This window comes from Halichoerus grypus, chromosome 10, assembly GCF_964656455.1.
Source record: "Halichoerus grypus chromosome 10, mHalGry1.hap1.1, whole genome shotgun sequence".
Lineage (NCBI taxonomy): Eukaryota > Metazoa > Chordata > Mammalia > Carnivora > Phocidae > Halichoerus > Halichoerus grypus.
Window position 1 is genome coordinate 120,041,113 of NC_135721.1, and position 20,305 is coordinate 120,061,417.

General features: G+C 48.2%; 1 long non-coding RNA gene across 2 annotated transcripts; it reads right to left on the reverse strand.

Annotated features, from left to right (window-relative positions):
• Positions 1–262: 262 nt before the first annotated feature.
• LOC118527601 (uncharacterized) lies at positions 263–9,855 on the reverse strand. 2 transcript variants are annotated; one of them, XR_013442054.1, is made up of 5 exons: positions 9,616–9,855; positions 9,315–9,497; positions 7,969–8,040; positions 3,263–3,392; positions 263–489 (listed from the first exon to the last, which is right to left on the reverse strand). It is a non-coding gene; the product is annotated as an uncharacterized LOC118527601 (long non-coding RNA). The 2 variants fall into 2 exon arrangements; XR_013442053.1 differs by lacking the exons at positions 9,315–9,497; positions 9,616–9,855 and adding an exon at positions 9,037–9,181.
• Positions 9,856–20,305: the final 10,450 nt, after the last annotated feature.

Below are 20,305 nucleotides of genomic sequence, written 5' to 3' on the forward strand. Positions count from 1 at the left end.
TGGGGCATCACGGTGGCCTCCCGGAGGAAGCAAGATTAGAGGGGACAGCGGAAGGAGGAACAGAAAGTAACCAGGAAAGTGGCAGGGACGCAGGACAAGGGACCCAAGTCTTTCTGATGAAGAACAGAGAGCAAGACAGAACAGGAGGTGGCTTTAGATGAAGCCAAGACAAATTAGAAAGCATCACGAAGAAATAAAAGTAGTAATTATTACTCTAGAGCACACACTCAAACCAGTTTAACAAAATGTTGCCTTAATTATATCTACCTTAATGAACAGATAAAAACAGTTTGTAATTAGTTCTGTAATTGGTTATGTGAAAAGAGATGCTTCTCTGAGTTCCAAAGCACGTTGTCTTGTAGACAATTTATGAGAAGATGCTTCCTCAAGTACTAAAGCACGGTGTCCTAAAGAGCTGTCCTGTTCTAGTGTCCTGTAGACAGCTTTTCCGCATGGGCTCTGCAAAGGTAGACTTCACCTTAGTCATTCCTAGAGTGGGAACAAAAAAGTTAAAACGAGCTTTTACTGTCAACGTGACTGCACGTGGAGCAGAGAGACACAGAACGGGGCTCAGCTCTCACTTCTGTGCCTCATAAGGACTCCGTATTTTTTTTTTACCATAAGTGGAAATGCTTACTCTTGAGGGCAAAGAATGTTTCTGGGTGCCTCTGTACCCCTGTCATTGTATTTAAAAAGTGTGGCGTATCCATTTTCCCAAGGGAAGGAAGCACAACTTTCAAAAAACAAAGAACTACTGCTCTTAAGAAGGAAATCGACATTTGCAAAACTATTCTTAAGCACTGGGGCTCACTGGCTGGGCTCGCTGGACCCTGAGATGGGAACCAGACCCAGAACGCAATCCACAACCTGCCCCGGAGGGTGGAAAGAGACGTGGGAAGGGAAGGCACACTCTCCCAGCAGGAGCCTCTTGCTCCCACTTGCTCCATTAGGGTTCAGGCTCGCCAAGACTGCAGACTGACTACAGACCTTGTCCAAGAATAAAAAAGAGCCCCTCCCCAGCCATGCCCACAGACATTTCTCCTTGCGGCCTGGCTACCCTACCAAGATGAACTATGAACAACACCACTCTTGCCCCAGCGGACCTACAGTCCCCAGATAGGATCCCCAGCCAGCTTCAGTGTCACACTGGGACAACCAATGACTTTGAAATCCACAGATATATCTTCATCTTCAAGGACCCCAAATATCCCCTAAAAATGGACCTGCTGAGACCTCAGAAGCCCTGTCTGAACAGAGATCCTCTCCCTGCCATCAAAATGCCTAGTTCTGCACTGCCCAGAACTAGCCCCATGTGTTCTTAAAATGTGGCTGGTCAAAATCAAGATGTGCTGAATTTTTTAAAAACGTATATTATCTCATTAATAATTTTATATTGATCACCAGTTAAAACGATAATATTTTTGGATAATTGGGTTAAATAGAATATATTACTAAAATTAATTTCATCCGTTTTTTTTTTAGTAGAGCTACTAGAAAATCTTAAATCGTCTAAGTAGCTCACATTAGATTTCCATTGTGTACCCAGGTCTGGCTTATTCTGCTCTGTATGAACATATCTCCCAAAACCCGGGCCAGCTCTATGTAGCCAGACACAGCCCAGCAGACCAGACCACCCCTGGGGCCCCCATACTGGTTTTTAACACCGGATCTAAAAGGGTTCATACCAGTCCCTGTGGGCTGGTCAGATTCGCAAGCCCGAGCTGTCTGCTGCCTGTCCCCAGCCCCAGCCCAACCCTGAACCCCAGGGAATCTTGCAGTCTTGTGCCAAACTGATGAAGAGTTGGCCGGCACACAGGGATGGGCGCCTGATGTTGCCCCTGATCACTCAGAGCAAGGGTCACTCAGGAACGGTGATCAATTTCTGGGTTTGCCTAGGAATGAGGGATTTCCTGGCAGTGGGACTTGTAATTCTAAAAACAAGACAGTCCCAGGCAAACCGTAGTGAGTTGGTCACCTGGACCCAGGCTGAGATCGGATTCTCCGGCACCCCGGAGAGGGCTGACATTCCCACACAACAGCCAAGCTCTGAGATGTGTAAGGAGGACCAGGGTGGCTCACTTGGTTAAGCGGCTGACTTCTGCTCAGGTCATGATCCCAGGGTCCTAGGATCGAGCCCCATGTTGGGTTTGGTGCTCAGTGGGGAGTCTACTTGTCCTTTTTTCTCTCCCTCTGTCCCTGCTCGTGCTCGCGCATGCAAGCTCTCTCTCTCTCAAATACATAAAATCTTTTAAAAAGAAAAAAAAAAAAAAAAGAAGAATGAACAGGGTAGTCCTAAAATCCCAACTGCTACAGGTCTGACCTGAGCGGCCAGGGCCCCCTCTGAACCAAGTGAAAACCCAAGTTCTCAAGCCACGCCCACTGCGGAGGAGAAATGGGGTAGCCATTGGCTATGCTTGGGAATCAGACTCCTCCTCCCAGCAGGGGAGCTGTCCTGTATGATTGATCAGCAGGCTTCCCGGCACTCCCTGCGGGCAGGGTGAAGGGATTGGGGGTGGGGGCGGGGGTCGGCCTGGCTCCCCGCCTGCACCACAGGCCCATCTGTGTGTGGGGCAGGGGATCTGCACCCCCCCCCCACCCTCAGCGGGGTCATCGGCCACAGGCTGTGCCTCCACAGGGCACATGGTGGGTGGGTTGCCTCGGCTGAGGCCAAGGAAGGGGATTTCCGTCTCGAGTTCTGCTCAAGATCAGACATTACTGGCCTCATGATCATCGATCTCTCATAGTCTCCTTTCAACACATACCGGTGTCTTCCACACGAAGTCACTCAGGAAGGGGCAGGGAGAGGACAGAAACTCACATGCTTTTCTGCTTCCCTGTGGATCTGGATGGAGACCAGTGAGGCTGATATCCAGGAAAGGAGAACAAGCAGACTTTCATTCATCCATTCAAACATTCACTGCGCACCTAGCATGTGCCAGGCATTGGAGCGGTGCTGGAAATACAACTATGAACAAAGCCCATGCACCCATGATGCTTAGTCTAGTAGGGGAAACCGATGATAAAGGAATCATGACCAAAAAATTTCAGATGTGATGAGAGTTATGGAAGGAGAAGACCTGAGCGCTATGACAATGTATATCCAGGATCTAACCCAGTCTGGGCAATCATGGAGGACTTTGCTGTGGAGGTGACCTTTATGTCAAGACCCAAAAAGGAACAAAGAGTTATACTTAACTTGAGGGTGGGGCAGATAGTGAGGTCTGGAGTGGTCTCCACACAAACCCCACTGGGTTTGACTTACCTCTTGGCTGACGCACTCGGGCCTCAGAGCAGAGACGAGGCTGTCCCCAGTCAGGACTGCTTCTAGGACCTGGGGTGGGGGTCTTTGCAGGAAGAACCAGGGGCCCAGGCAGGGATGAGTAGGAAGTAACCTCAGGAAAGAGCACAGAACTTAGGTTAAGACTTCGGGTTCTAGAGTCCAACCAACCTGAATTTGAAGTTCAGGGTCACCACTCACTATTCTTACATCACATCTCTGAGTCTGTTTCCTCATTGGTAAAATGGAGGTAAAATAGTGCCTCTTTCATAAAGTTGAGAGAATTTTCAAAGACAATACATGGGGAGAGCTTAGTGTGGTGAACACAGTAAGTACTAGATAAAAAGTGAGATTTCCTGCTTTTAATTATTAGGGCTGCAGTGAAAAAAAAAGGTACAACGTGCTGTGGGAACTGACTGCCTCCTATCATTTATCTTACGGTAACAATTATTTAAAAGAAACTCAAACTGGCAAAACGCCACATGGTGTCTCCAGGAAGAAATATTGGAGCTGAGCCTGGAAGGGTGGGTATTTGACATGCAGAGATCAAGGCGAGGTTTGCAGGCAGAGGGGGATGAAGAAAGTCCCGAAGACCAGAATGGGTGGGGCTCGGGGAAGGAGCAGGCCCAGAGCGGGGGAGGGGAGAAGGCAGGCTGCAGGGCCATGCTAAGAAGTTTTGACTTCCTCCTATAAGCCATGGCCAGGCTATTGAAGATTTTGGAGCAGCTCGATGATTTGGTGGGGTTTTTGTAGGCAGAATGGCAGTTGCCTGAGAAAGAACAAGGCCAGGCGAGGGACCGAGGAGGAGACCAATATAAGCATCTAGAGCAAAATCAGCAAATATTCTATAAAGGGCCACCCCAGACACCCCCATCACCAGCATGCGCAGTGCTATTTCTTGGCCCCATGCCTTGACATATGCTAGCCCCGCTGCCTGGAATTCCAACAAACTCATGCTCCAAAATTAATCAAGTCATTCATTCATTCAACTCATACTTACTAAGCACCTACTCTGTGTCAAACTCACAATCCTTGTTCTCATGAAATTGATGGTCTAGTGCAAGAGTCAGCAGAATTTTTCTGTAAATTTTTTCTGAGAATAAATATTTCAGGTTTTCAGGGTCAAAATGTCCCCATCTCAAATACTGGACTCTGCAAAGTTGCCCATAGACACTATGTAAGTGAATGAGCCTGGTTATGTTTCAATAAAACTTTATTTATATAAATAGGCACCGGGCCAGGTTTGGCCTGAGGGCTGATCGGCCCCACTAGAAACATAACGTGAGCCACAAACATGAACCATTACATATTTAAATTACACATGGAATTTAAAATTTTCTAGTAGGCATGTTTTAAAAAGTAAAAGGAAATGGGTGAAATTAATTTTATTATATTTTACTTAATCCAATATATCCAAAATCTTACCATTTCAAACCTGCAATTAGTGTACAAAATCATTAATGAGATTTTTTTTCCTAGTATTTTTTATGCTACAGCTTTGAAATCTGGCGTGCATTTTACTCTTATAGTACCTCTCAATTCAGACCACCATGTTTCAACTGCTAACAGCTACGCATGGCTGCTGGCCACTATGCCTAGTGGAGGGGGGCTCCTGCCTAGAGAGGGACAAGGAGAGAGGACAGGAAAACTATCTGACACCAACTGAGGGCACGAATTAATTTTGATTCGAATCCAGCTGGGCCACTTGCTTGCTGGCTAATTTCAGAAATGGTTCTTAACCAATCTGGGTCTCTTTTAGGCCCAAAGTATCAAGTGGGTGGTTGCCTTCAACCCCTAGGCTCCTGTCAGCTCTACTATGCAGAGATTCTGGGATTCAGAGTTTGCCAGAAGCCATCATCAATTGGACTTTCTTTGCTAAAAATCATCTTCCATAATACAGTCATCTTGTGAAGATCAGGGTGAGGCTCTCTGTGGCTACTGCCACCACTCATCCCTCCTGGGGCCTTAGAGGATGCTTGTCTGCTCTTGAGGAGTTGGGGGGATATAAGGTGGGCGAGGAAGAGGAGAACCACCCTCCCCAGGCTCTTGGGGGAAGTGCCTCCCACACACACATGGACACACATGCACAAGCACACACACATGGGAACCTAGCTGTCCCCCCACCCACCCCCAGAGTGACAGCTGTGATCTCCAGCCCATCAGGGAGCAGAACGTGGGAACAGAAATAGACTCCACCTGAGTCAGAGGATGAGTCACAATGTTCTGTAGAGCTTCAGAAGGGAGCAGCAGGAGGAGCTGATGGTGGGGAAGAGAGCCAGGCCCCCAGGGGAGAGGGAGGAGAATAGGCTGGTTTCCTGGGCATGGAGCCAAGGAAGAACGTCCTAGAAGGAGTGGGGTCCACTGCCGCAGGCAACTCGTGTCCTGATGGAGGGCCTGTGCTGGGGGTGGGGGGGGGGGTGGGGAGGGGGTACAAAGTGGAGGGGAAATAGAAGGACATGGCTTTTGGAGGGCCAAGAAGGGAAAGATTGAGAAAGGGGTGTATAGAGACTACTCTGAGCACACAAGCCACAACAGCAATACCTAGCTGCTTCATTCCAGAGCCTCTCGTTACAACAGAAGCATGTCTTGAAGCCTACCCTGCTAAGTGAGCTGCTAACCTATGCTGAACTGGGGAGACTGAGGAAGAGGGTATCCTATTTGACCCAGGCTGGGCCAATAGGGTGGGGTTACAGCCGATGGCAGAGGACCTGAGAAACTCACAGGACAGAGGTCCATGTGGCATAGACTCAGTGCTGGGGACCAGCCATGCTGCCACATGGGCACTCGGACAGCTCGCCAAACCATCAGATCTAGGTGGCAGGCTGGCAGAACCATGGGGGAAGGACAGGATGAGGACACCCTCAGGAGAAGACAGGGATCAGGAGGTGAGGGGCCAGCCTAGTGTGACCTGCATCAGGAGCCTGACCACAGGCCACCGTGGAGGGGAGGGCATTGGGCACAGACATAGTGAGGCCTCCGGAGTGTCCCCACACCATGGTGCTGGGTCTGATTTACCTCCTGGGCTGACACACTCAGGCCTCAGCAAAGGGACTAGGCTGTCCCTGATCAAGACTGATTCTGGGGCCTGGGAGAGGGGACCCTGAAGGAGGAGCGCAGGGCCCCAGGCATAGATGGAGGAAGCTGAGGGGGCAGAACTGGCGCCTCCAGCCCATTCCCAATCTACCCATTCTGTGCTCACTGTGTTCCCATCACCCCTTATAACCCTCATCTTTGTGTGGGGCTCCCCCAAAGCAGAGCTTGAGACAGGGACTTTGGGGCAGGTAATTGATTTGGGAGTTGATCCCATGAAGCATGAGCAAAGGAGCAGAAAGTGGGAGACAGAGAAAGGGCCCCAGCTTCCCAAAGGGGACATTGCTGAGGTCATTCTGGTAGGCAGAGAGGCTTGAGCGCACCAGGATCCCTGAGAAGTATGCAGAAGGCCTCCTAGAACTCCCCATGTGCAAAACAGGAGGCTTTACCCACCACTTTCCATCTCCTGTGGTTGAAGGTGGCCCCCAAGAGAATTCATGCCCTGCTTCCCCTGCCCCCTGCAGTTCTGGAGAAAGAGCTGGGAGAGAAGGAGGACAGACACGGAGTGCCCCAGAGGTGGGGATGAGGCGGCACTCTGGAATTCGAGTGGACGCCTGAGGCCCCAGCCATGCCCTTCCAAGGGCCCACTGCACCTCAAATAAAATGCAAACTCCCTGGCACGGGATGGTCTGGCCCCTGCCCACTTTTCCAGCTTCCTGTCTCCTCACTCATGGTGCTATAGCTGTCTATACTCCTCAACAGCCCTCTTGGTCTCCTCTTCATTCCCAGAAACCACCACACCTCAAGACTTCGCCCTTGTTCTTCCCTCCACGTGAAACTTCATGTGCTCGGTTACACGGTCGACACCTTCAGGTCCTTCGGGTCTCACCAAAAACACCCCCTCCTTAGAGACAGCCCCCACCCTGACCTTCCTGCCTGAGGTCCGTTCTTCTGTCAGGCTCTCGTGGATCTCCAGTGGGTGCTGGAAATGTTTAACAACCAGCTCTCCATGAAAAACAAAAGCCTTGATTTGTTGTGTTTGCCAGTTTGGGAGCTCTTAGTAAAGACTCTCGTCAGAGTCGATGTCAAGCTACCAGTGTTCGGTCACTGAATCCACGTGGTGTCAGGAAGGGAGACACGGTGACGCACCAGTAGAGGGTATTTGCACTGTATGGATACGGCAGGACTAAATCGTTTAAAGAGCATAGATAGGAGTAAAATAATTAAGAAGTTATGCATTTTATCTTTTTTATTTTTAACATAATTTATTTCCTTGTAAATTTGCCCAAGTTAATTTTTCATAATGCCTGTGTTTAACCCCCAGCTCACGAAACTCCTGAGTTTTTAACAGTTGTCTCCCGTGAGCTGAGATCACCCCATTCTTTCCCTCTGTGCACATTTTAGGGTGTGTGATTATTTTTTTCTCCTTGCTTTCTTCTATGTATGCTGGCCCTCTAACACGTGGGTCCTGTGAGGGTAGAAGTTATGACTGATTTACTTCCAGATGTGTCCTCAGAGCCCAGCACAACACCTAGCCTACAAGAGAAATTCAGGAAATATTTGTCAAATGAAAGTATTAAGTGCATGAATGAATAGGCAGATGAAGTCGATGATGGCATAAGGTTGGGATCTCTGCTATGGACAGAAGAGGGACCACTCACCTCAAGAGACGCGCAGTAAATCCCACAGGGCTTGCTCCTGACAGGGTGTGGGGAGCAGGCAAGACAGCCAGGCTGCAAGGAAAGAGAGATGAATCTGAAATCACTGCTGAAGGCTCTTGGCGTCTTCCAGGGATGGCCTCCACTGGGCCTTCACCCCCTCTCCACAGCTCACCTGGCCCACGAGGGAGCGCAGTTCTCAGACACCTTGGGAGCTACCAGAGTTCTCCCTCACAACCCTCCCTGTGGGACTTTGCACAGGAGAACTGAACAGGTCTGGTCTGCTCTGGTGTATCTGGGATCCCAGCCATTCATGACCCCTGTGTTAGCTGTACCCTCCACAGAGGGTGGGCCAGGACCCCAGGAGGGACAGCAGAGTCAGCTCGCCTGTGCCCATTGGCTCTCCGCCATGTGGCCCACCTTCTGCCAGTCCCCCCAGGCTGGGACTGCTGCCCCAACACACAGAAGATGCCTGGCTTCACCTATCTGCCTGTAGTTCCTGGCACGACACCACGCACTGGGGAGACGGCAGAGGATACTTGCAACATGAATGAGCCAATGAGTAAGGTGGCTTCCCAGCAGAGCAAATGTGAATCAGAGGCATTTCCCACTCGGGCCAGTCGCCTGCCTGGTACTGGGAAAGAGCACAGAGATGCCAGGCCCGCTCTACCCATAACTGCAACCCAGGGAAGAGGCTAAGAACCCAGCCCTAGAGTCAGCCAGCCTGGTGTCACATCCCAGCCCTTCCACTCCCTAGCTGGGGCCTTTATTTTCTCATCTGTAGAATGGGAATGCAATATGATAGGCTGCCAGGAGGATTTGATGAAATGCTACCAGTAAGGGTCTTGTAAATTTCCTGGAACAGTGAAAGAACTCTTTGTGCAGGAAACTGTCCTAAGCACCTTGTAAATATCAATGCATTTAATATTATCCTTGTGTGTTATACTGCCTCTGACTGTTTTTTCTTTTTGTTTGATTAGTTGGTTTGGTTTGGGTTGGGCTGGGTTTTTGCTGTTATTGTTATGGCTACCGAATAAGTTTCTTCCTCTCCCTGAGCCTCAATGTTCTTACCTGCAAAATGGAGCAGTGGATGAAATGGCCTCTGAATCCAGTGTTTCCACAGCAGTCTAGCTCTGATTTCCCACCTCTTAGTCCACAGCAGTCGCTCAGACCTTTCTAAGTCCCCGTGTGCGGAGTGGACTCCCACTGCAGGGACCTAAGCCAGGAGCCCAGCCTCTGTTGTCAGGAGAATACGGGCGTGGTGGTCACCTTGCTTAATGGCAGGGGCTGGGGACCCACACAGCTATTCCCATCCCCACCTCGGTGCGTCCTGCCAACTCAGCTCTCACCTTCCCATCCAAGAGAGTCCTAGGAGATCAGAGATGAAAACCCAATGCTGCCAATTCCATTCATTCTTAAGCCGATAAGCATTTATTGAGTACCAACTATGTGCCAAGGGCTATGCAATGCTTTGGGTACAAGGCAGGGAACAAGACAGGAAGACTGCTGCCTTCATTGCTGGGGTGAGTCTACTGCAGGAAACAGAAAATAAACAAGTCAACAAATAAGAAACAAGTGGATTTCAGAAAGAAGAATCAGGGGCTATAATGATATAAAGAGTATAAGTCAGGTTAATAAGATAGAGAGTACCTGGGAGGGTAGTCAAGGTGGGCCTTCCGGTGGAGGTGACTTAGGAGCCAACCAGAGGATGAGCTGGAGAACGGCTGGAGGCATGACCTGTTAAAGGAATAGGTCTGGGTGGCTAGAGTTCAGGAAGCATGGTGGCACCCGGCCACAGAGGTCAGCCGAGGTGGGGGGCAGGGGGGGTAGGGACAGGCCAGAGCAGCAAGTCAGCCTGAGTGGCTTGGATTTTCTTCAAGGTGTATTTGCCAGCACATAGGACCTGCTACATAATTTGTAGGGCCAAGTACAAAAGGGAAATGAAAGGCCCTTTTTTCAAAAAGTATTAAGAGTTTCAAGATGGCAACAAGAGAGCATTAAACCATGCATGGGGCACTTCTAAGCATGGGGCCCTGCCCGTGGAGCCAGCCCGGTCAGAAAAAAACTCTGTTGGCATTAGCAAAGCCTTCTTTAATTTGACAAATATGCATTGAGGGCTTAAAATAAGCCAGGCCCTGTGCCAGGCTCTGGGAGTAACAAAAAAGTGAATGATGAAACCAAGAAAGCTACTCTGACCTTAATTTTTCCAATTAGATTTTCTGCACCACACATACCAGGCCAGAGGACTGACCCATCTGCACATATTTGATGGTGGTCCGCCCCACAGATAGAGGCTCAGGCCATCCGCTGGATGGATTTGACTTGATTCCTTTGTAATAATGGGAATGGTTATCGCGCGTCCACCCTATGCCCAGCACAGGCAGAAATCCCCACCTCCACCACCCATCAACAAGAACCAAGCAAGGGAGATGAAAACTCAAGCTTAAAGAAAAGGATGAGCTTTTCCAAATTCACACTGTTACTATGTGTGGGTATGTTGTGGGGGGAGAGGGGCTAGGACTTGGACCCAGTTCTCGTGAAATCCAGAAGCTCCACCTCTAAGTGTACAATCCTTACTCCTATGTACCGTGTGATTGTTCAAAGTAAAGACTGAGGTGCAAACTTCAGGAACCCTGACAGGAATTAATGTCTATTGAGGGCATACCATATGCCAAGCCCTACACCAAGCTTCTCTCACATAGATCTTCTCATTTTCTCCTATAAATAACCCCTCTGTGTAGAGAGTGTAATTTCTCCACTTCTCGTGGTGGCGAGACCGAGATTCAGAAAAGTTAAGTAACTTGTCCAGGGCCTCCCAGCCAGTGTGCAATAGAGCTGGGGGCCAAGTCCAGCTGCGTGCCCCAGGGCTGGGTCCCCGCCACAGTCCTGCTCCTCTCCGTTTCTGCCAGGGCCCTGCACAGATCTTGCTGCTGTGGAACCCCCAGCCAGTGGGTCATTTTCTTGCTGCCAAGGTCAGAGCTCAGAAGTCCAAGGAGCCGGGCCCAGAGAGAAGGTCTGGGGGTTTGACCTGGTGTCAACATCAGGGCTGAAGATTGCTTCATGCCCGGCCCAAGAGGAACAGGAAAGTCTGACTTCTCCCCTTTACCATGGGAAAGAGCTCCTTTTCTAAAAAAAGCCAGGCCAGAACCATGAGTGTGACATGTCAGGCCCTTTCTGCTGCAGCTTTACTCTCTGTCTTGGCCTTTCGGCCAGGGGACAGGGCTATCTTGAAAGAGGAAGACTTGCGCACTCTCGGTTTCCTGGCCAAGGATCAGAGAGACTTCCCTAAAGAAAGCTCCTGGCAGAAAGGTTCTGGGGCCAGGCGTGGCCTGGGAAGATTCTGTCCCTGCTCTGCAGAGCAACCTCAGCTGGGACCCTCGAGTAGGACTGGCAGCAGCCCTTTTGCCCAGAAGAAAGCCCTGGGGGGCGGGCAGTGGCCTCCTGAGCCCCCAAACCGCAGAAAACCAGGCAGCCTGTGGAAATAGCTGCACACGTGCGGGAGGTCCGTGGCAGTCCCAGCTCTGCCCTGAGGTGGTCGGCTCCCCTGCAGAGCAGAAGCTGTGTCCCCCAGGAGGAATCCCACACCGCCCCTCGATAGTTGTGGGAACCCCACAAGTCCACTAACCACTTTGGGCCTCCTAATCCCCATTTTCCTGAATTAAATGATCGAACCTATATTAAGGAAGAGATAAAAATCATAGGGAAATATATTTCTTGGTCTCAGGGAAGGTGCAGAAGCAGAAGAGTAGCTGAGCGAAATAATGAGAGTTCACGGGCCCAGGAGTGTAATACAGCCTCCTGGATTTCTGAACCTGGGGTCTAAGTTTCAAAAAGAAAGAATCTCGTGTCCTTTGCTACCAGCATTCCCCCATGCCCGCCTTCTTTCCATTCATTTGTCCTACATCTCTACTGTAAGTCGGTTTGAGTCCTTGGACCTGAGAGAATGTCTACCTGTTCCTGGAACTATGAAGTCCTCAAAATTCTTAGGTCCTGATCTTCTTCCTTCGAAACCTTGTAAGGGCTTCTCCAATTTTGGAAAGCAAGCAAAGGAGAAGTCTCAAGACAGCTGATTTTCATATTCTTTATAAGGAATCGGTTACTTTTTCCTTGATGTTTATAGTATAAAAATAAGTTATCGTTAGAATTGAAATATTCTGTGTCCAAAACTCTGAGGGCCTTATTTGTTTTTCTCTTGGAATGTGAGTCTGTCCATTTTGCATACTCCGCGAAGTGCTCCAAAAGTATCGTAAAAAGCTATCACTTCTTAAGCATTTAGAGCCCCATTTTAAAAATTAACTCCCGTAATTCTTCCAAAAATCTTTATCATAAAGTGATTAATGAGAGTCACAGCTAAGAGTACTGGACTTGAAGTCAAGCTTTCTGGGTTTCTCCCCAGACATGGTGCTTTCCAACTGAGTGACCTTGGACGTGTTCCCCAAGCATCCTGAGCCTCAGTTTCTCATCTGTGACATGGGGGTGGCAATGGTACCTCCCTGGTGGTCATGGCTGGCACGAGTAGGTAGCACAAAACACAGTGCCTGGCACTACCAGGGACTCTACAAAGGCTGACTTAGTATGAAGCGCCCTTTCCTTTTAAGGAAATTGGGGCTTTGGAAAGCTAAGCAACTTGCCCCAAATCATACAACTGGAGATGACAGAGTGGGGATTCTAACCCAATTTTTCTAAACCTAAAGTCTACCCCTGTAACTATCAGAGTTTGATGCCTTATGCCCAACATCAGCCTGGCATGGAGTAAGCTGAGAATCAAGAGAACTTCGCCTCTTAGCCACCATCTTGCACAGGGAACAGAACAGAAGCTAAAGGGTGGCTTCACGCACCTTCCCTACCCAGGCCTTGGGATCAGCAATCCTTAGCCTGTCTGCACGAACCAGGCTTCATCTTCCAGAAGCCACACCAGATGGCAGGCTGACCCACATGGGCCTGTCTGCGTCACTGCCTTTTATCACTGTTGTCATGTTCTTTAGATTTACTTCATTGGTGAGGAACTGGGCCTGCTCCTTCTAATACACTGAAAAATTGTATGTATTATATAAAATAGAAACATTATGTATATATGAATATACTGCTGAAAAGTCACCCTCAGAATCTAGCTCAACACTGCCTCAGGCAGCAACATCAGGCAGAACAGAGTTGTGAAGCTAAATTGTCTTGCATCTCTGGCAGGGACAAGCAAGAACTCAGACACATTAGTCATTAAGGTATGCGTTCTGCTGTGCACATGCGTCAGAAATGTTGCGGAAGCGCACAGGGAGAAATGAATAAGCTGCACAGGCTGAGGATGTCAGGAAGACTTCCTGAAGGAGGCAACATGGGCACTGGATCTTGAAGGATGAATAGGAGTTGGCAAGTTAAAAAAAAAAAAGAGGGCTGTGGGAACAGAGGGGTCTGAAAGGCATGGTGGGGATGGTTAAGGAATATCCCATCATTTACATTCTTACTTCCTCATTCACTCATGCATATTGATGAACCCCAGGAAGATACCAGACCCTGCGCTGGCTACTGAGAAAGTCAAGGTGAACCTAACCTCCAGGAGCTCCTGGTATGACCTCTGAACGGATCATTGCAAAACAGCTTGAGGGGTATTATATAAATATATACACATAACCGGGGTGTTTCTGGTGGCTTGGTCGTGAGGAGAAGGGATGAAATCTGCATTGCAAATGGAAACAGGGCATGGATTCTGAATTCCATTTTGGGGGAATAGAATATGCAGGTTTCTGTGACTGATCACATCCCAGGGATGAGGGACAGGGAGAAATCTGGGAGAGGCGAGAATGACAGAAGGGAAATACACCTGGGAAATTAAAAGCTAGTTCAGCTTTAGAATCGGCTTTCTGAAGCTGTGAGTGTAGGAAGTCTTAGACTTAGAAACTCTTTGCTGGCCAGAATTAAGATCATGGCACGCTGAAGGCCCTGTGCCCTCAGCCCCTGCACCTAACACCATCCTAGGTGGACACTGGGTGCTCAGTGGGCGCCTGATGATGTGGTGCGTCCTGCCCCATCCTCCCCTGCAGAGCCGTCTGGATCAAACCCGCCCTCATCCACACCCCACCTGAGCACCAGTACCAGAAGCTTCCGCGCAACACAGAATGACACAAAACTGTTCCTCTTTTCAAAAACCGAAATGCTCCCAAGATTGAACGTGTGGATGCTTGTGCGGCTCAATCTCAGCAAACATCTGCTACCTTTGTGTGGCGAGCGCAGTCTCTTTCGAACAGTGCCTTTGATTTCAGGGAAAGACAAATCAGGCTGCACGTTTTTGTTCTGAATGCGTCTCATCACGGAAGGAAATGTTCGGCAGCTTGGAATTCTGAATGTATGAAAAATGGATTTTCTTTTCAAACAAAGAGTTCACGATCAAGAATCAACACAGTTCCTGAAAGAGACGAAACCAGTTCTCTATTCCTGTCCCTGTCCCCCTTGCCTGCCTCATCTTTTTCTGGATTCTCTGAAGTCTCTCTCTGGAGCCGAGTCTCATCCGCACTGCCATTGTCAGATCGGAACTGACAGCAACTCTGGCCTCAGAGGGTAGGGTCAGGGTGGGCCGTGGCCCGAGTCATCTCTCTCCATAGAGTGAGCTACGAAATAAGCCGTGCGCTCTTCTCTCCTGGTGTCAGACCTCGAACGATACGTTTGAAAATGATCCGGTTGGAGAGGGGATGGCATGCTGGAGTGTGTCCAGGGTGCAGCTCCTCACTTCCACGGCCCCACATACCAGGTGTACAACAACAGGCTCAAGTATGAGCATCAGGCTGCCTTGGGTTCAGCTCCTCTCCTGGCTGCCTTCCAGCTGGGTGGTCCGAGGGGCATTTCAGACTTGCTGGATCTCAGCTTCCCTGTCTATCAAATGGGCAACAGCAAACCAACGCCCCCCTCCCCCAGCCCCCACCGCCCCCGTTGGAAGCCAGTGGGTGAATGTGAACTTGCAAGCAGCAAAGCACAATAGGGTGACCCACTGTCCCTGTTTGTCTGAGGCTGAAGGGTTTCTCAGGATGTGGGACTTTGGGTGCCAAAACCAGGAAAGTTCTGGATGCTCCAGAACTGTTTGTCTTCCAATAGGGCACAACCCCATTGTGACAGGGATGAGGACTAGGGTCATCAAGGGGGCAAAATGAATTTTCTGGAAAAATGTACGCTGACTGATTCCTTAAACAAACTATTCTAAGAACTTCATGAGAGGGTGACTCAAGGGGCTTTCTTATTCTCATTTCACCCTCATGAACTCCTGCAGAGTGCAGTGAAGCTTATACAATAGCCACACACCATCCCCCGTTGATTTTAGCTTTACGTCTATTTCACAAATCCCTGTACCACTTCCCTCTTGCTGTCTAACCGGCCACCCAACAGCTTAGTGGCTTGAAACAATAGTCATCTCTTCTGCTCATGATTCTGTGGCTCGCCACTCAGGCCGGGCTTAGCTGGGCAGCTCTCCTTGGCTGAGCCCACTCAGAGACCTCAGGCAGAGAGGCTCGTCAGCCAGGGGCTGGCTGCCCCAGGACGGCCACAGCGGCATGGCTCATCTCAGCTTCACAGGGTGTCTCAGAATCCAGCAGGCTAGCCTTGTTCCCACGATGGCTGGACAGGGTTCTGACACGGCCTCTTGAAGCCTAGCCTCAGACCCGCCATACCACCCCGTCCACCACTCCTCTGGGCCAAAGCAAGTCACAGGCCAGTCCAGATTCAAGGGGAGGGGAAATGAGACTCCATCTTTTGTTGACAGGAGCTGCAAAGATACAGGAGGGAGTGGAAAACAATCTATAATGATGTCTTTCTGATTTATTTTATAAGACATAGAAATAAGGGGCTTTCTTGATTGTAATAATCGATGGTCCCATTGCTGCCATCCTCCCAGTTATTCAAGCCAGAAACCTTGGAATTCTCCTGCTCTCTCCATGTCCAACCACCACCAAGCCCTGCCACCAACACCTCTAAGCATCCCTCAGGGTGCTCCGTCCCTTCTATCCCCACAGTCAGGCCTGAATCCAGGGGCTGCTCCTTGCTCCCTGGGATTATGGTGGCAGATTCCTAATCCTGCTCCCTGCTCCCTGTCTCACCCTCTCTAGGCCTTTCTCACTGCAACCAGGGGAGCCTTTCTCGAGTATGCCTTTAAATGTGTCAGTCCTCTGCTCTAGAGCCTTCTTTACCTCCTTACTGTTGCCAAATCCCATCATGGCAAAGCCTTCCTACCCTCCTCTCCCTATGCCCCCTCCTGCTGAATCACTGCTCCTAGCGTGAAACTATGATCTGGGCACCGTGAACTATCTGGCTTTTCCTAAACAAATCATGTTTTTCATTCTTTTGAAAATATAGCTCAATCTTCCCAAAACCTAGGTGTTTGCTACCAGATCTAGACTGCAGAACCACCTCCGTGCCCAGAGGTCTTCCCGATAATAACACAAAGCATTGGTTCATTGTGTGGGTCAGTGTTCTCCAGAGAAACAGACCAATGTGTGCTTGGGTCTGTATATGTATATACATATAAGAAATCTCTGGGTATATATATATATATATATATATATATATATATATATATGTGTGTGTGTATATATATACATATATATTTGTATATTTGTTCCTTCTGCCTACAAATGTGTATGTGTGTGTGTAGAAAGAGCATATAGACAGAGTCAATTCCTTATAATAAACCTCTTTGTGTGTGTGTGTATATATATCTATTATATATATTATACTTTTATATTTTATATATATATTATATTTATATATTATATAATATATAAATATATATTATATTTATTATTTTTATTACATTTATTATAAGGAATTGATTCAAGTGATTATGGAGACAGGCAAGTTCTAAGATTTGCAGGGTGAATCAGGAAGTTGGAGATCCAAAAGAGCCAATGGTTTAGTTCCAGCCTGAGTCCAAAGGCCTGAGAACCAGGAAAATTGAGGGTATAATTTCCATCTAAAAGCTACCAGGCTCAAGATGTCCATCGATAGATGAATGGATAAAGAAGATGTGGTATATATATACAATGGAATATTATGCAGCCATCAAAAGGAATGAAATCTTGCCATTTGCAACGACGTGGATGGAACTGGAGGGTGTTATGCTGAGCGAAATAAGTCAATCAGAGAAAGACATGTATCATATGACCTCACTGATATGAGGAATTCTTAATCTCAGGAAGCAAACTGAGGGTTGCTGGAGTGGGGGGGGGTGGGAGGGATGGGGTGGCTGGGTGATAGACATTGGGGAGGGTATGTGCTATGGTGAGCACTGTGAATTGTGCAAGACTGTTAAATCGCAGATCTGTACCTCTGAAACAAATAATACATTATATGTTAAAAAAAAAAAAAATAAGAAGATAGCAGGAGGGTAAGAATGAAGGGGGGGAAATCGGAAGGGGAGATGAACCATGAGAGACGATGGACTCTGAAAAACAAACTGAGGGTTCTAGAGGGGAAGGGGGGATGGGAGGATGGGTTAGCCTGGTGATGGATATTAAAGAGGGCACATTCTGCATGGAGCACTGGGTGTTATACGCAAACAACGAATCATGGAACACTATACCAAAAACTAATGATGTGATGTATGGTGATTAACATAACATAATAATAAAAATAAATAAATAAAAGCTACCAGGCTCAAGACCCAGGGAAAACCAATGTTTCTATTTGAGTCCGAAGGCAGGGATAAGGCTGGTGTTCCAGTTCAAAGGCAGTCAGGCAAGAAAGAATTCTGTCTTCCTCTGCCTTTTTGTTCTATTCAACTGATTGACTGAGGTCTTCGACTGATTGGATGAGGCCCACCCACATTTGGGAAGACAATCTACTTTTCTCAGTCTACCAATTTAAACGTTCATCTCATTCGAAAAAAACCTTCACAGAAACACGCAAAAGAAAGTTTGATCAAATATCTGGGCTCCTCATGACCTGCTCAAGTTGACCCATAAAATTAACCATCACAATGATCAATGATTTAGTTGGTGGAAAAAAAAAAAAAAAACAACAACCAATGATGGTAAACTATAAGAGAAATAAGACTTACAGATTACTTAATAGAGAGAAATTTACTCATTCACCCTTCTTTGTTTTGGAAAGACCCACAGTGGTAGCTATGGTGAGCAATGGATGACAGAATTAATTATAGAGTCCCTCTGGGCATGGGACATTTGTCATTCATGTAAGCACACAGAAGAAAGGCTTCAGAGCCAATGGCTGCCACCACCATCTCGGTCCAGGCCTCAGCACCTTTCCCAGGGATAATTGCAACATCCTCCTCACTGGACTCCTTACTTCTACCCTTGGCCTTCCAACAACGTATTTTCTACATAGCAGCCAAAGTGATCTTTTTAGGTGACAAATCAAGACAGATCATTCCCTGCTTTAAAGCCTTCCATGCCTTCCCAATCCACTTAGAACAAAATCCACCATAGCCTACATGGACCAGCCCCTCTGGTCTCCACAATCTCATCTCCTATCACTCTCCCTCTTGCTTACTGAGTTGGCACCCTGGCCTCCTTCCTTTTCCTCAAATATGTATCTTCAGGACCTACACGTGGGTGCCCCACAGCTGTCCCCCATCACTGCCCAGCCCTTTGCATGACTGGCTGGCTCATTCATCAGGCTTCCCTCCAATGTCCCTCCTCAGAGATGCTTTCCCTAAAGTCATTGGAAATTATCTTGTTTGCATATTCGTTTCCTTGATTGTTGCCTGTCTCCCCAACTGGTGTGCAATCTTCATGAGAGCTGAGACTCCATCTGTCTTATCCTCTGTGTCCAGAATCTAAATCAGTATATTCAATAAAAGTCGACTAAATAAATCGGTAAATAGATGAATGACATTATTAAAAATGATAAAAGAAAGATGTACATTTGCTTGGCCAGGATAAAGATAGATGCCAAGTCCTACTCAGGAGAATCCTTCCCACCGGCTCCATGCAGGTGAGACAAAGCTCTCCCAGACCCAGGCTCAGAGGCCTCTCTCAGGAATACATAGTCTCAGGGCTCACCTGGGAGCCCTGTCGTGTTGGCATTTCATCTCATCTCCTTAACAGTGGTAATAAATAGAACCAGGTTTACCTCTTCTTGGGAGGGCCACATTTTCTCACTCAAAAATCTTAATATGAAAGAAAAGGAACTCAAGTGGCTTAACTATGGCCTGATCAAACCTGAGCAGCAACAGAGAAATGAAGCTGAGTCTTAAAGAGTTCCAGGATCAGTTCTCAGAAGAATTGCAGAGCGAGAGGGACACACACATACATCCAACTGCCTACTAGCATCTACACTCAGATGTCCCGCAGGTCCTGAAGCTCATTGAGTCCAAGGCCACCTTCTTCGTCTGTCTCCCTCCACCCCTCAACCTCACCTTCTGTTAGCATCATTGGTGTCCCAAAGTGGGACCACCACCCTTCCAGTTGCCAAACCAGAAAACTGGAAGTCTCCATTGATAACTCCCTTTGCCCCAGTCCCTGCATTGCTACCTCCGAAGCCTATATTCTGGTCCCCATCTCTGCCACCCCTTTGTGTCCAAGCAACGGTTGCCTTTCCCTGGACAACCAGCTTTGTCTCCTTACTGGTATCCCAATATGCACTCAGACACTCTTCTTTTTCCCACAGCAGCCAGAACAATCTTTTAAAGAAATAAATCAAATTGTATCTCAGCTTCTAAATCCCCTCCTATGGCTTCCCACTTTTCTTAGACTTGAAGCCAAATACTAACCTTAGCCTACAAGACCCCACACCGTCCACCACTGCCTGCCTTTCCAGCCTGGCTTACACCCTGTGCACCTTCAACTTCCATGTTCTCACCCTAAGGCCTTTGTTTATTTCCAGGTCTCCAGAGAGACTCTGCACAAGCTGTTCCCTTTGTCTGGAACATTCTATCCACCACCTCCTATCCATTCTTCAGATCTCTGCCCAGTTTTACCTCCTAAGGGAACTGTTCTTTGATCACCTAATCTAGGTCAAGTCCTCATAGAGCTATTTTTTTCCTCCAGAGCAATTATATCTATGTGTAGTTTTGGATTCATTATGTATGTCCATAGTGTGACTATATGACAATCACCCCTATCTTCCACCAAACTGTAAGCTCTGGAGGGCAGGCACTTGTCTCCTTTTGTCCTGCATTGTACCCTCAGTGCTTAGTGCAGGGCCCGGCACAGAGTAGGAGCTCAAACCATTGGATTAACTAATTCATAATAGCTCCTCTATGGAATTGGGCTCACCCTCCATCAGCTGGCCGAGATCCCGCGTTGAGCAATCCTCATGGGATACGGGAGAACTGGATGAGCTAGGAATGAAAGTGAAGGAAGAAAATTGAAAGACTCAGAACCCTATGCTGAAATCAGCCATT